We start from the raw sequence: 16,818 nt of genomic DNA, 5'->3' as shown, positions 1-16,818 counted from the left end.
CAAATAGCTGCTCCCAATCCACATTTTCCAGCTCCTGCTGAATTTTGAAATAATTGGCCTTGGCCCAATTTAGTACTCTTTCTTTCGGACCACTCTCATCTTTGTCTACAAGTATTCTAAAACCTACAGAATTGTGGTCGCTATTCCCAAAGAAACCCCCACTGAACCACAACCTTGCCTGGCTCATTCCCGAACACCAGGTCCAACATGGCCCTTTCCCTCATCGGACTATTGACATACTGCTCTGGAAAACCTTCCTCGATGCTCCTTACAAGTTCTGCCCCATCCAGACCTCTGACTCTAAGTGTATCCCAGTCAATGTAGAGAAAATTAATATCTCCCATCACTACCACCTTGTTACCTCCACTTCTTTCCATTTTATGTTTGCCTATTCTGTTTACCAGTGAGGTTCTTCTACCTCACACTCACGGTTGGGATGCCTGTACTACAGCCCCAACAAGTCACTGTGTCTTTCTTATTTCTCAGCTCTAACCATATGCATCACTGCTCAAGCCCTCCATTGTGTCCTCCTTTAATGCAGCCGTGATATCATCCTTGACCAGCAATGCAACTCCTCCCATCCACACCCCCCGCCTTTTACTTCCCTTCCTGCTCTGTCCGAAGCATCCATCTCCTGAAATATTTAGATGCCAATCATGTCCTTCCTTCAACCTAGTCTCTGTGATTTGGAGAACCCCTTTCTTTGCATTTTTATCAGATTATATTGTGCACATATGAAATAATTATTGACATTGTCTTCAGTATCATCTTTCATTCTGGAGCACCATCGTACCTCCTTTATCTTTTCCAGGGTACTGTTGACCCCCTGGTGTCTCCGTAGGTCAGTACCAAGGGATCATTTAGTTTAGTCGCCCCTCTGGTGCTACAAAATTTCCTTTACGTAGGACTATTCCATCTTTAATACACACTTCCTTGTTCCTTTCCGTAGTATTATGACCCTCTTCCTTTTATATGTTTTTGCAGTTCACCATCTTCCTTTTGCTCCTCCTTTAAATCCATAACCTGAACTTATTTCTCCTTCTGCCTTCGGTGTTTACCTGCTTATGTATTGTGCCTAATTTTGCCAACTCATCAGCCTTTCTGTTACTTGCTTCAGAGCTGTACTATTTGTTTATGGTCTGGTTTGCATTTACCAGGCCACATTCTTTTTCAATAACACCATTGAAGAAGATGCTTTTGTGATCACTACAGTAATTCACTAAGCACAGAAATGATCACCGCCCTTTCATATCTTGCGGACAGGCAGATTTCTGACTGTGTCTATTTTTTGCTTATCAATTTCTCTTTTCCTGGGTGTGAGGATCATTTCCAAGTAGTAACTTGCTGTTCCATCACCTGGACCATTTTAAGGTTTACGTTTGGCCGCAATGCGTATAATAACAATCATAGTTTTGTTAACAGCTGATACTGTTACGCTTTAGTCTCACTATGCAAAAGCAAGTCGTCGACATGCAGAGCCAAGCACTCAGGTTTTGAGATCCCTTTTAACCTTTCCCCTAAATACGAGTAAAATATGAACGGGGAATTATAAAATCCTGTGTTGGAGCCGTCCACATCAACTGCCGTTCTTTTAAAGGTAAAGGCAAACTTATATTGATACCCTCTTTCCAAAGGGATAGACGAAATGTCATTACTTATGTCCAAAGTCGTAAACCATTATGCACTCCGATTTGTTTCTGGTTGTCAACACAGTTCTCTTAGTTAATTCCTGGCAATTTATTATCAGTAGCCTGCTATCACCTGGTTTCCTTTCCGGCCAAATGAGAAGTTATTAATAGAGGCTAATGGCCTCAGTACCGTCCAAATACCCGTGAGTTATTTTATTAGACTTCGCTACACCTCATGATCATTGCTCATTTCCTCTGCTATTATCAACGTTTCCCCGACTGTACATATTTTGTCCTGATGTTCTCTTACTGCGATCTGCACGTGGCATATGTTATCTATGCTCAAAGGCATAATCCAAACCATGCAATTGACTTGGTCAAAGCAAAATCCAGCTTTGGACATGCCATCACTCCCTAATGCATGTTCTTTTACCCTGGGTAATTCAGTCAAAACTACTGAATTGGTAACTACTATGTCTCCTACTCGAAGTTCGAAAGTGCACACATGTATCCCACTTGTGAATTATACATTGTATCTTACAATTAGCTTTATATATATATTAGTGGTGAGGACGGTAGCTTGACATCATCTGGTGTCCCATAGGAAAGTAACAAGGAGGCCTCCAATCCTATCATTCACCACAGGCCGTTCCATCTGGACTCACCTCGCGTTATTCACCCATGTTCTTGAGTGCTGAGACTGTCATTGAGACTCGTGGTACACCCCCGTGAATGGTGGTATATCCATCGCGTTATGTTACTGACTCGAATTAGTTATCCACTCCAAGAATAAACCCTGACTTCCTCCTTGTCCTGCTCTTTTTCGCATAGGGTTTTATAAAGATTCCATCTTGGTCATAGTAGTAACTTTTACATATCGTAGCTCGAGTTTTTCCTGCTCCCAGCACTGCTCCTTTCAGCAGGGGGATGAGAACCAAAATTGTAGTTCCGGTATCCTGGAGGTTGAGAGTAGTGAGGTCAGAAATATGGTTTTAAAGTTGCAAGAATGCACTGACAAGCAGGACGGTTGTTTGAAGTCTGTCCACTTCAAAGCCAGACACATCTACAATAAAGTTGGTGAACTTGCAGCATGAATTGGTACCTGGGACTTCGATGTTGTGGTCATTTCGAAGATGTGGGTAGAGCAGAGACCGGATGGTTGTTGCAGGTTCCGGGATTTAGATATTTCAGTAAGAACAGAGAAGATGGTAAAAGAGGGGGAGGTGTGGTATTGTTCGTCAAGGACAGGATGACGGTGGAAGAAAAGACTGTTTGGAGACTTGATAACTGAGGTAGCATGGGCTGAGGTTAGAAACAGGAAAGGAGAGATCACCCTGTTGGGAGTTTTCTATAATTCCAGAGATGTAGAGGAAGGACTTTTTAGATTAGATTACTTGCAGTGTGGAAACAGGCCCTTCAGCCCAACAAGTCCACACCGACCCGCCGAAGCGCAACCCACCCATTCCCCTACATTTACCCCTTTTACCTAACACTACGGGCAATTTAGCATGGCCAATTCACCTGATCTGCACATCTTTGGATGGTGGGAGGAAACCGGAGCACTCGGAGGAAACCCACGCAGACACGGGGAGAATGTGCAAACTCCACACAGTCAGTCGCCTGAGTCGGGAATTGAACCCAGGTCTCTGGAGCTGTGAGGCAGCAGTGCTAACCACTGTGACACCGTGCCGCCCAGCAAAGAACATGATAATAGTTGTGAGGGTCTTTAGATTTCCAAATATTGAGTGATAATACTATAGTTCTAGTACTTTAGATGGGTCAGTTTTATTTTCCAATGTGTGCTGGAGGGTTTCCCAACGCAGTATGTAGATAGGAGAAAATGAGGACTGCAGGTTCTGGAGGTCAGAGTCGAGATTGTAGTGCTGGAAAAACACAGCAGGTCAGGCAGCATCCGAGGAGCAGGAGAATCGACGTTTTGGGCGTAATCCTTTCCTGAGGAAGAAAGGTTCCCCCGCTTAAAAATTGCTGCCTGACCCGCTGTGCTTTCCTAGCACTACACTCTCGACACAATATCCAGATTGGCCAACAAGAGGCGAGGCCACATTGGATTTGGTACTGGGTAATGAACCCGGCCAGCTGTTAGATTTGCAAATCAGTGAGCACTTTGGTGATAGTGACAGGATGGTTCAGTTCAGTGAGCACTTTGGTGATAGAGACAGGATGGTTGTTGCAGGTTCCTCTCCTTTCCTGTTTCTAACCTCAGCCCATGCTACCTCAGTTATCAAGTCTCCAATTCAGTTATGTTTACTCTAGAGATGGAAAGGGTTAGGTAAGTACCGCGGGGCAAGAGTTATAACTGGGGAAAAGGCAATTATGATGAGCTGAAGCAAGATTTCAGATGCATAGACTTGGTAAGGAAACTGCAGAGGATGGGCACAATTGAAATGTGGAGCATATTCCAGGAGCAGAAACTGCATGTAATTCATTAGTATGTGCATTTCAGCCAGTGAAGAAGTGGTGGAGCCGTGGTTTACTAATGAAGCTGAATTTGTTGTCAAGAGGAAGAAGAAGGCTGATGTTCGGAAGAGACATGAAGGTTCCGTTAGGGTACTTGAGAGTGGCACGCTAGCGAGGAAAGACCTAGAGAGAACTGAGAAGAGTCAGGAGGGAACATGAGAAGTGGTTGGCAGATAGAATCAAGAAAACCCCTAAAGCTCTCTATAGGTATATCGGGAATAAAAGAATGATGAGAGCAAGATTAGGGCCAATCAGGACAGTAGTGTGAAGTTGTGCGTGGAGTCCAAGGAGATAACAGAAGTGCTAAATGAATATTTTTCGTCGGTATTCACACTAAAATAAAAACAATGTTGTCGAGTGGAATACTAAGATAGAGGCTACTAGACTAGATGGGATTAAGGTTCACAAGGAGGAATTATTAGCAATTCTGAGAAGCGTGAAAATAGACAAATCCCCTGGGCCAGATTGGATATATCCTAGGATTCTTTGGTCCCCGAGCTGTGAGCGAATTTGCACTCTGTCACAGAAATTAAAGGAGAGAATGTGGCCGACAAAGCTTGGGAAAATAATGGCTCTTTCAGATGGCAAAGGGTCTTCTGAAAGTAGATGCGGTATCTTTGGAAGTTTTGCAAAAGGTGAATGAGACCAAGCTTCAGGAATTAGCAGATGATTTCAGATTGGGTCTGTGTGCTTCTGTGAGGAAAGGCGATATAATTACCGCTGTACCTCAGCAGTTAAACTTGCTGGAGAATATATCAGAATTTATAGAGATGGCAAGAATTCAATTGCACTTGATGCAGCTAGAATTTGAGGCAAGAGATAAGGAAGTGACAGCAGAAATGAAACTGTTTGAGTTACGATTAAACACAGAAGAGAGGGAAAACGAAGGAAAAGCAGAAGAGAAAGAAAAGAGAGAGCGTTTGATCTTCAAAAACTGAAATTTAAAAGGGAAAGTCAACTTGGAAGGCTCGAGATAAAGACCGATGGTAGGCTGAGTGAGGATGAATAAGCCCCTGGTAGTCAGAAGCCTTTTAATAAACAATTCAGATATATTCAAGCATTGCTTATCATGGATGAGAAGGACGTGGAAGTCTTTTCATCTCATTTTAAAAGGTCACTAAATAAATGCAGTGACCAGTGGCAATGTGGGTTTTGTTGATCCAAAGGAAACTTGTAGGTAGGGCTAGGGAGGTATGTTAATCACTGTAAGACGATGCATTTGGGGAGTGTCAGAAGATGAAAGCAGCCATTTGAAATACACTGATCTGGGGAGATCCTCAGCCAGATGAAGACCGATAACAAAGATGGCAGCCGCTGTGCGGTTTTGAATTAAAGTTGCTTTAATTTTATAAGTGTTTAATTCGATCAGCATATGCTATAGAGTTGGAGGCAGATATTAAACAGTAAAGAGAAAACGGAGCTTGCATATGTGAAAAGTTGATGTTTAGTGGTCACTTATAGAGTTAAAGATTAAATTGACATTATTTTCTTCAAACAGTGGATCTTGGAAGTTGTCTGTCATTGATACTTTAACAGATTACAAGGTGAGGTAAACTTTTTTGTGCGTTTATTTTAGTTCACAGAGGGGTTCACTGCTGTGGCGTAACACAAACAAGACTTATCTGTGTCCAGTGAATGGTTTTGTTGGATTTTCTTTCCAATATAGCAGACAGGTTGAGGGGAAACCGCGAGGCATCATCATTCGTTATTTTGTGCAAGCATCATCTATTGTTTGAAACAAGCAATGACAAGCCTTCAACTTTCCGATGACAAGACTGGACTTATTCAGCAAATTTCTTTTAACGTGTTCAACGTCAGAAAAGTAGCAAGAAAAGGCAAAACTTAAGGAAAACCAGAGCATAAAGGTGAAAGCAGAACGAAATAGAAGAAAAGCCGCTGAAATAAATAATGCATGCTACCTATTTTAGAGAAAGAAGCAAAGATCTTGTAAAAAAAATGAAGCACTTATATATAGATCGGGCAGCCAATGATATTTTTACTGACAAACAACATGAGTTCGACTGGGACAACACTACTATTATAGGTCAAGCCAAATAGAGAACAGCCAGGGAATTCCTAGAGGCATGGCACTCATCCACAGATTCTATCAACAAACACATCGACCTGGACCCAATATACCGACCACTGCAGCGAACAGCTGGAACTGACAACCGGAAGTGGCAGATACAAATCACTATAAATGCCGGAGGAAACATCACAGAACTGCTTTACAGGAGGCTCCCAAGCACTGAGGATGTCACCTAGACAGTGGACGAAACGTCTGCAACACAAATTCCCAGCTCGGCGAACAGAACCACAACAATTTGTGTCAAAGGCAGGTATATGGAGTTAGGCCAAAGATCAACCGTTGAATGGTGGAACAGGCACGAGCAGCTGATGTTCCCATAAAGGTAGCTATTCTGTAATGCGATGGTTGTTCTCTGGTGCAGGCCCACGTGACATAAAAATGTTCACTATTAAAACAGCACTCAAAGTGTTCACGTTGTAATCGCTTTACAGCAAATACACCTTTTAAAAATGTGGTGAATATTATACATTTCCAATCAATGTCTCAAATTCGTCAACGACTTGACATAGAATTCCTGTTAATGAAATGTATGCTCTCGCAGAACAACCTGTGTTACTCTGTTACAATCACACACAGTCGCACTCGAATCTCTAACAATCGACTCTTCTGCACTCTCTCTGCATCACACGCACTCTCACTTCTTTAAAAGCACACATTATTACCCCAGTCAATAGAAGAAAGATGCAGGGCAAAGCGATGTGTTGAATCTATATGATTGCTCTACCCTAAATTCAGTCATTGGTCAGTGACAGGAGGGTGTTCGAGACAGTTCGAGGGATGCAGGAGACAGTGCTGAAGGAGTCTCAGCCCCTGAGCATGTCTAGCAGGCTTGGGATTCTTGCTCCCTATGTGCATGAGATTGGAGGCTGCATGGATTATGAGCAAACTGACCAGAACACCGTGGTTAAAGGGGCCATTCAAGGAAAAGAGAAATATAGTTGTATTCGGTGATAATGTTGTTAGGGGAGTAGAGATCAGGACGAAAAGCCTGGTCGCTGGGTTCAGGATATTGTAATGTAGTTGAAAGCATGTACCACAACTAAGAAAGAGAAAATGACATTCTGAACTGAGAGATTACAAGCACCTGTGTACTGATTAGAGGGCAGTTCCAGAGTTTACTGGAAACTTGAAAATCTGGAACGTTTGGCCGTGAAATTGTTAATGTGGTGCTGGAAAGCACGGCAGGTCAGGCAGCATCTGAGGAGGAAAAAAATCGACTTTTTGGGCAATAATGTATTGACAACAAATTATAATTAATCAATTAGTTCAAATTATTCACCAGGATAATTAAGCCCAATTGATTTAAAATTTATTATTTTGCTGACATCTAACCCATGTTACGTTCTGATTTTTTAGTGACCTTTTAAAATGAGATGAAAAGACTCCCACGTCCTTCTCATCAAAGATAAGCAATGCTTGAATATATTTGAATTGTTTCTTAAACGGCTTCTGACTACCAGGGGCTTGTTCATCCTCACTCAGCCTACCATCGGTCTTTATCTCGAGCCTTTTAAGTTGAAGTTCCCTTTTAAATTTCAGTTTTTGAAGATCAAACGCTCTCTCTTTTCTTTCTCTTCTGCTTTTCCTTCGTTTTCCCTCTCTTCTGTTTTTAATCATAACTCAAACAGTTTCATTTCTGCTGTCACTTCCTTATCACTTGCCTCAAATTCTAGCTGCATCAAGTGCAATTGAATTCTTGCCATCTCTATAAATTCTGATAGATTCTCCAGCAAGTTTAACTGCTGAGGTACAGCGGTAATTATATCGCCTTTCCTCACAGAAGCGTCTCATGTGAAAAGGTGAATTTGATACAGAATATTTAAAATCTCAGGCTTTCTCGATGGTGACTCTGTCTAATGTTCAGGATGTTAGCATTTTTTAATACTTCCAACATCAGATGATCTCATTGGCTTGAGGTTGGCAAAGCAGTAAATTCAAGCTTAACTGAGCTGTGATATCCTGAGGCATAATTTAAACCAATTGGTTATATTCCAATTGCTGTCAAAACAGCGACTAACTCAGGTATTTGTTTCATAAATAAATGTTACATGTTTTCAATTTTACAATAGACTCTCAGCCTGCTAATTAGTCATATGACGGGTGCTTGTTTGCTTTCAGTGCAGAATAGAATTCAGTCTCTCTTAAAGGTCAGTACACGCCTTCAACGTCATAACATTCGAGTCAAAACCACATTTTACTGTTTTGGTAGCTGTATTTTCTTTCAGGGGTGCTTAGTAGCTGTAACCTGACGCACATTAAATCCCCATTCTTGAAAACAAATCAGAACAATATTCTATCAGTCCTGTTGTTTACGGGAAGAGAGAAATAGTTTGTTCATTGTCTCAGTACCGGATGGTTATATTCAACTTGCTTGTATGTGCAAGGTAATAGGAGAAAGTATTACCTTAAGAGAAGTTACATTTTAGCCAGAAATTAAGCTTTGTCCACTTTACTCACAAACGGATAATGCTGAATACCTGATATTTTGATATCCTATTGATTGACCTTCCAAGCGGCCTGCATTGCTAACCATGGTGTGCATTTTACCTTCAACAATTTATTTGCAATTGATGTAGCAATCATGTGATCACTTGTAGCATTAGACCTAAATATGGGTAATGGGGTATTGAAGAACCCAACAGAATCAGAATGATATCATTCTATCACATACAAATGTTATATTCATAGTGACAACAATGTCGAAGCCAACACAGATTTCAACAGTATATCATGCTTCAAATGACTGGGAAAATATGGAGTCTGGCACCTCTGTATGCTCAGTTCCAATGCTCAAATACTTTGATGATATCATGAGAATGACTTTTCAAAGCATTCTATTCAATTCCACTATGCTTCCTTCAAAAATACAATACCTTATATTTTTCCAAATTATATAGGTCGGCGACCAGCATTCTGGCAGGCAGGTTTGCCACTGCAACACAGGTGTGTTTAAACTAAGAAGTGTGATGGAAGGGGGGGGGGTGGGGGGGGGGGGAGGGGCGAGTGCGGGAGTGAGGACAAAAGGGAAAATTCAAGAAGGAAGATAAAGGCAAAGTGAGAAAAAGAGAAGTTTAGGACTGTATCAACAGGAGAAGTATAACATAGCAAAGATGAGCGGGAAATCTGATCATTGGGAAACTTTTAAAGAGCAACAGAAGATTTCTGGAAACGCAATGCACAGAGAAAACTCAAGAAGGGATTGGACAGAACGGTCAAATGAAATAGAGAACGATAGGAAAGGTGAGAGGAGTAACAAATTTAAAACTATATATGCACGAAGAATAAAAGATTAGGTGGAGGAGCTTGTGATTCCGGTGGAAATTGGCAGGTACGATGTTGTGGGGATAACGGAGACGTGGCTTCAAATGGACAGAGCCTGGGAAATAAATATTCAATGTTATACATGCAAGCAAAAGGACAGACTGTAGTGCAGAGGGGATGGGGTGGCCTGGTTTTAGAGGAATGATATTCAGTCCCTTCTGAGGGGGGACATAGAATTACAGTCAGCATTAATAGAGCTGAGAAATTGTAAGGGTAAAAATACACTAATGTGAGTTATCTACAGGCCCCAAACAGTAGTTTGGATGTCGAGTGTAAGTTACATATAGAGTCGAAAATGGTCTGTTGCAAAGGCAGTACTATGGTTGTTATGTGGGATTTCCACATGCAGGTGGACTGGGAGAATCAGGTTGGTACTGGACTCCAAAAAAAGGGAGTTTGTGGAGTGCCTCCGTGATGGATTCTTAGAACACCTTGTCCTGAAGCCTACCAGGGAGAAGGCAATTCTCAATCTGGTGTTGTGCAACGAACCGTATTTGATCAGGGTCTTCGTGGTAAAGGAGGCATCAGGAGGTAGTGACCATAATATGATAAGTTTTAATCTGAGATTTGAGAGGGAGAAGGGAGAATCGGAATTGTCCTATCAGAGGAATAGATAGAGTAGACAGTCAGAAACTTTTTCCCCGGGTACAACAGAGTGTTACAAGGGGACATAAATTTAAGGTGAAGGGTGGAAGGTATATGGGAGATGTCAGGGGTGGGTTCTTTACCCAGAGAGTGGTGGGGGCATGGAATGCGCTGCCTGTGGGAGTGGTAGAGTCAGAATCTTTGGTGTCCTTTAAGCGGCAATTGGATTGGTACATGGATGGGTGCTTAAGCTAGGACAAATGTTCGGCACAACATCGTGGGCCGAAGGGCCTGTTCTGTGCTGTATTGTTCTATGTTTTATGTTCTATGTTCTATGTTAGTTTTGCAGTTGAGCAAAGGGAACGAAGGAGCGATGAGGAAGGAGCTGGCCAAAGTTCAATGGTTCAATACCCTAACAAGAATAGCAGTGGAACAACAATGATAGGTCTTTCTGGATATTATGCAGGAGGTGCAGGATCAGTTCATTCCAAAGAGGAACAAAGATCTTAAGGGGAGGCGGGGGCGTCGGCGGCTGATAGGGAAGTTAAGGACTGTATAAAGATAAAGGAGAAGAAGTATAACATAGCAAAGATGAGCGGGAAGTCAGAGGTTGGGAAACGTTTAAAGAGCAACAGAGGATAACTGAAAACGCAATACGAGGAGAAAAAAATGAGGTACGAAGGCAAACTGATCAAAAATATAAAGGAGGATAATAAAAGCTTTTTTAGGTATGTAAACAGAAAAAATGGTTACAATTAAAATTGGGCCCCTGAAGACAGAAATGGGCGAATTTATTATGGGGAACAAAGAAACAGCTGAAGAGTTAAAGAGGTACTTTGGATCTATGTTCTCTGGGGAAGACACAAGCAATATCCCAGGTGTAATAATGGCTGAAGGACCTCGGGTAATGGATGAAGTGAAGGGAATTTATATTAAGCAATACATGGTGTTGGACAGACTATTAGGTGTGAAGGCTGATAAGTCTCAGGGACTTGATGGTCTGTATTCCAGGATACTTTAGGAGGTGGATTCAGAAATCGTGGACGCATTGGTAATCATTTTCCAATTTTCTATAGATTCAGGAACAGTTTGTGTGGATTGTAGGGTGGCTAATGGCTTGTCACTTTTCAAGAAAGGAGAGAGAAGGAAAACAGGGAATTATAGCCCAGTTAGCCTGACATCAGTGGTGGGAAAGATGCTGGAGTCAATTGTAAAATATGAAATGATGACTCATTTGGATAGCAAATAGGTCAGAGTCACAATGGATTTGCGATGAGGAAATCGTGATTGAGTGATCTCCTGGAATTTTGTGAGGACGTAACTGTGAAAATGGACAAGAGACAGGCAGTGGACGTAGTGTACTTGGACTTTCAGAAAGCCTTTGGTAACGTCCCACATAGGAGATTAATGAGCAAAATAAGTGCATATGATATTGGGGACAACATACTGACTTGGATTGAAAATTGACTGGCTGATAGGAAGCAAAGAGTAGTGATAAAAAAGTCCCTTTCGGATGGCAGGTGGTGGCCAATGGAGTAAGACAAGGTTCGGTGCTGGGACTGCCGATGTTTTCAAAATAAATTAATGATATAGATCAAAGTATGAAAAGTAATATCAGCACATTTGCTGATGGCATAGAGCTGGGTGGCAGGGTGAAATCTGAGGAGGGTGATATGAGAATACCGAATGACTTGGACAGGCTAGGTGAGTGGGTAGATGCATGGAAGATGCAGTTTAATGCGGATAAATGTGTGATTAAATACTTTGTTGGCATGAGCATGAAGGCAGATTACTATCGAAATAGAGTTAAGTCAGGTAAAAGTGAAGTACAACGAAATCTAGATGGTCCTATATATCAGTCAATGAAAGCAGGCATGCAGGTACAGCAGGCAGTGAAGCCTGCTAATGGCATACTGGCCTTCATAACAAGAGGAATTGTGCATAGGAGCAAAAACGTTCTTCTGCAGCTGTACAGGTGAGACTGTACCTTGAATGTTGTGCGCAGTTTTGACCTCCAAATCTGAGGAAGGACATTCTGGCTAACGAGGGAGTGCAGTTTGTGTGCACGAGGTCAATTTGTAAAATGGCGGGACTTTCATATGTTGAAAGACTGGCGCGGCTCGGCTTGTATGCACTTGAGTTTAGAAGGGTGAAAGGGGATCTGAATAAGACGTTTAAGATTATTAAAGACTGCACACTCTGTAGGCAGGAAGCATGTTTCCACTGATGGGTGAGTCCAGAACTAGAGGACACAGTTTAAAAATAAGGGGTAGGCCATTTAGAACAGAATTGAGGAGAAAACGTCTCACCCAGAGTGTGGTGAATATGTGGAATGCTCTTTAACAGAAGGCAGTGGAGGCCAAGCCTCTGCATACTTTCTCGATGGATGTAGCTGTTCAAAGTAGTGGTATTAAGGGTTATGGACTTAAGGCAGAAACAGGATACTGATTGTGGATGATTAACCATGATCATAATGAATCATGGTGATGGTTCGAAGGGCTGGATGGCCTTCTCCTGCACGTATTGTCTGTTATCCATTGTCTATCTGATGAGTTTTGGCCCACTTATCGTAACCTGTCATCTACAAAATTGACTGTAGTACTTCCATTTCTCTCATCCAAGTCGAACTAGATCACAATAATTGTTGTCCCAGCACTAATCTCTTCACTAATCTTGTAATCTGTCCAGCAATGTTCAGGGAACTATCGGGTGGTACAGTGGCTCAGTCTTTAGCACTGCTGTCTCATACTGCCAGGAATACAAGTTTGATACTAGCATCAGGTGACTGTGTGGAGCTTGTACGTCCTCCCTGTATCTGTTTGGGCTTCTCCAGGTGCTCCGGATCCCTCCCACAGTCCATTCAAGATGGAGAACGGGATAATGTCGTGACACCAGGAGCAGCTTCTTCTGTGACATGTTTTAGGTGTTCGAGGTCATTTCCTCGAATTCCAGTAAGAAGAATTGCTGTTTTATATGCTGTTGCACTGTTTTGGAACTTTGGGAGGAAAACGTCAAAACAACGGGACATTAAAAAGGAAGAAAGACAGACAAAGGCATCGAGCACACGGTCAGAGAATGAAAGAATGATAGAAACCCACAATGCTAACTGACACAACAGTGAACCTGCACAGTTACTGTCTTTGCTGTTTGAGTTCATGCATCACTGGATATCGGAGTGTGCCCAGGAAAAAAATTTAAATAGCGAAACTCAGAGCAGCCCTTGGAGATCCTGTGTGGGAGAGCGCATAGAACAGGAACACATAAGTGCCTAGTTTTTAACGTGTAGACTTGCTACAGTACTGAATAGTTTGGGTTCTTCCTTGATTACCTGCTTTATTGTAATCTTCTCTTAATTAAGTTTTAACAATGTAAACCATAAGCATTAAGTGAGCATGGAAAAAAGATGGTGCTTTTATCTGGGTCAGTACATCGTGAAGGGGCAAAGATAGCTTTTCGTAGAGTTGTGTGCTCTTCATGTCATACTTGGGAGCTGAGGGAGAGTTCCCATGTTACTGAGGATTATGTGTGCAGTAAGCGTGTTTTAATTTGGAAATTCTATTGGATCACATGTATCGGTTGGAGCGACAGTTAGAAACAATGAGGAATTTGCTAATGTTAGGGGGTGTAAGGGACGACATTTATGGGAAGGGAGAAAAGCCGCAGATACAGTCAGGTAGATGGGTTAACTGCAGGAAAGGTAGGAGAGGGACGCAGGTGATTTAGGAACCTCCCATGGCTATCCACATCTCAAACAAGCCTTATATTTTGGAAAAAGTTGGAGATTATGGACTCTGAGGACAATGTAGCACGAACAGCCAAGTTTATTTAAAATCGAGACTGGCTCTGAGGGGTACGTCGGGTTCTAAGTCAAAGATTGTGTTAAGGGTACTCTCTAGTCAGAGTAACAGACAGATATTTCTGCGGCCAGCAGCGAAAAATCAGAATGCTGTTTTGCCTCTCTTGTGCAAGGATCAAGGATGTCTCAGAGAGGTGCAGAATGCACTCAACTGGGAGAGGGACCAGCAGAAAGTCATTGTACACATTAGAACTAACGACATTTGAAGGGAAAGGGATGGTATTCTGAAGGGAGAAGATAGAGGGTTAGGCAGAGATTTAGAAAGAGGTGATCAAGCGTAGTAATACCTGGATTACACCCAGTGCTACGAGTTAGTGAGGATAGGAATAGCAGGATAGAGCAGATGAATGCATGGCTGAGGTTCTGGTGTATGGGAGAAGGATTCACATGTTTGTATCATTGGAATCTCGACTCGGGTAGAAGTGAACTGTACAAGAAGGACAGATTGCACCTGAATTGGATGGGAACTAAGGTACTATTTGGAGATTTGCTCGAACTGCTCAGGAGGAGTTAAACGAGCAAGGAGGTGGTGGGATTCAGGGAGACAGTGAAGAAAGAGATCTATCTGAGAGTGCTACAGTTGGGAAAGAGAGCGAGTCAAACATCCAGGGCAGGAAGTGACAAATAACAGAACAAGGTAGGACTGATAAATTAAACTGCATTTTCTTCAATACAAGAGGCCTAACAGGGAAGACAGATGAACTCAGGGCATAGTTCGGAGCATGTGATTGGGACATTACAGCAGTTACAAAGACATGGATCAGGGATGGACAGGACTGGCAACTTAATGTTCCAGGATACAAATGCCATAGGAAGGATAGAAAGGGGGCAAGAGAGGAGGCGGATTGGCGTTTTTAATCCAGGATACTATTACTGCTACTGAGTGAAGATATTCCTGGAATGCATGCATGGACCTTATTAAGGTGGAACTGAGAAATTAGAAAAGGATGATCACCCTACGGAGATTTTATCAAAGCAACCCAAATAGCCAGCGGGAAATTGAGCAAAGTTTTTATAAGGAAATTTCAGTTCTCTGTAAGAATAATTGGGTGGTTATGGTCGGGGATTTTAAATTTCCAAGCATAGACTGAGACTGCCAGACTGTTCAGGGTTTAGATGGAGAGGAATTTGTAAAGTGTGCACAAGAAAAGTTTGCGATTCGCTATGTGGATGTACCTACTAAAGAAGGTGCATAACTTGACCTACTCTTTCGAAGTAAGGCAGGGCAAGTGACTGAAGTGTCAGTGGGGAGCACGTTGGGCCAGCGACCATAATTCTTTTAGTTCTAAAATAGTGATGAAAAATGAAAGACTGGACCTAAAAGTTGAAGTTGAAAATTTGGCAAAACTAATTTTGGCGGTATTAGGCAAGGACATTCCAAAGCTGATTGAGGCGGATGTAAAGGAATGGCTGGAAAATGGGAAGCCTTTAAAAATGAGATAAAGAGCGTCCAGAGACAGTATATTCCTGTAAAAGGAAAGGCTATTAGCTGTAGGGAATGTTGTACGACTGGACAAATTGAGTTTTTGGGCAAGAAAAAGAAGAAAGCATATGACAGGTATAGACAGGAGAGATTGAGTGAATCCTTAGAAGAGCATACTTACGAGGGACATCAGGAGAGCAAAAAACGGACATGAAATAGTTATGGCAGATAGGGTTAAGGAGAATCCAAACAGTTTTTATAAGTAGGTTAAGGAGAAAAGGGTAACTAGAGAAGGAATAGGAACCATCAACAATGATGCTGCCTGACCTGCTGCGCTTTTCCAGCAACACATTTTCAGCACCATCAACAATCAGCAAGGCAGCCTACGCGTGGACCTGCATAGGATGGTGGAGATAATAAACGAGTATTTTGCATCACTGTTTACTGTGGAGAAGGACGTGGGAGATATAGAAAGTAGGGAAATAGGAGGTGACATCTTGAAAAAATGTATATATTACAGAGGAGGAGGTGCGACATAACCTGAAATGCAGAAAAGTGGATAAATCCCCAGGATCTAATCAGGTGCACCTTCGAACTCTGTGGGAAGCTAGGAGAGTGATTGTTGGCCCCCTTGCTGAGATATTTGTATCATCGATAGTCATAGGTGAGGAAGACTGGAGTTTGGCTGATGTGGAATCACTATTTCAGAAAGTTGGCAAGGACAAGTCAGGGATCTGCAGACCATTGAGCCCTACATCGGTGTTGGGCAAGTTGTTGGAGGGAATCCTAAGGGACAGGATTTTCATGTATTTGAAAATGAAACGACTGGTTAATGATATTCAGCATGGCAATGTGCTTGGTAAAATCATTTCTCATTAACATGATTGAGTTTTTTTGAAGATCTAAAAAAGACGATTAATGAGGGCAGAGTGGTAGATGTGATCTATATGGACTTCAGTAAGATGTTCGACAAGGTTCTGAAGGGGAGATTGGTCAGCAAGGTTAGACCTCATGGAATACAAGGATGCACAACCAGCTCGAAGGTAGAAGACAGAGTGTGGTGGTGGAGTGTTGCTTTTCAGACTATAGGCCTGTGACCAGTGGAGTGTCACAAGGATCAGTGCCGGGTCCACTAATACTCATCACTTATAGAAATGATTTGGATGTGAACCTCGGAGGCACAGTTAGTAACTTTGCAGATGTCACCAAAATTGGAGGTGTAGTGGACAGCAATGAAGGTTACATAAAAGTACAACGGTATCTTGATCAGATAGGCCAATTGGCTGAGGAGTGGCCGATCGAATTTAATTTAGATAAATGCGAGATGCTGCTTTTTGGAAAAGCCAGTCAGATCAGGACTTGGACACCTAATGGTAAGGTCGTAGGGAGCATTATTGAGTGAAGAGAACTTGGAGTGCAGGTTCATAGCTCGTCATAG

The sequence above is a fragment of the Chiloscyllium plagiosum genome, unplaced genomic scaffold (genome assembly GCF_037043375.1).
Source record: "Chiloscyllium plagiosum isolate Xiang-an unplaced genomic scaffold, Cpla_swu_hap1 HiC_scaffold_35, whole genome shotgun sequence".
NCBI classification, from domain to species: domain Eukaryota; kingdom Metazoa; phylum Chordata; class Chondrichthyes; order Orectolobiformes; family Hemiscylliidae; genus Chiloscyllium; species Chiloscyllium plagiosum.
Note: the sequence above shows the minus strand (reverse complement) of the source record.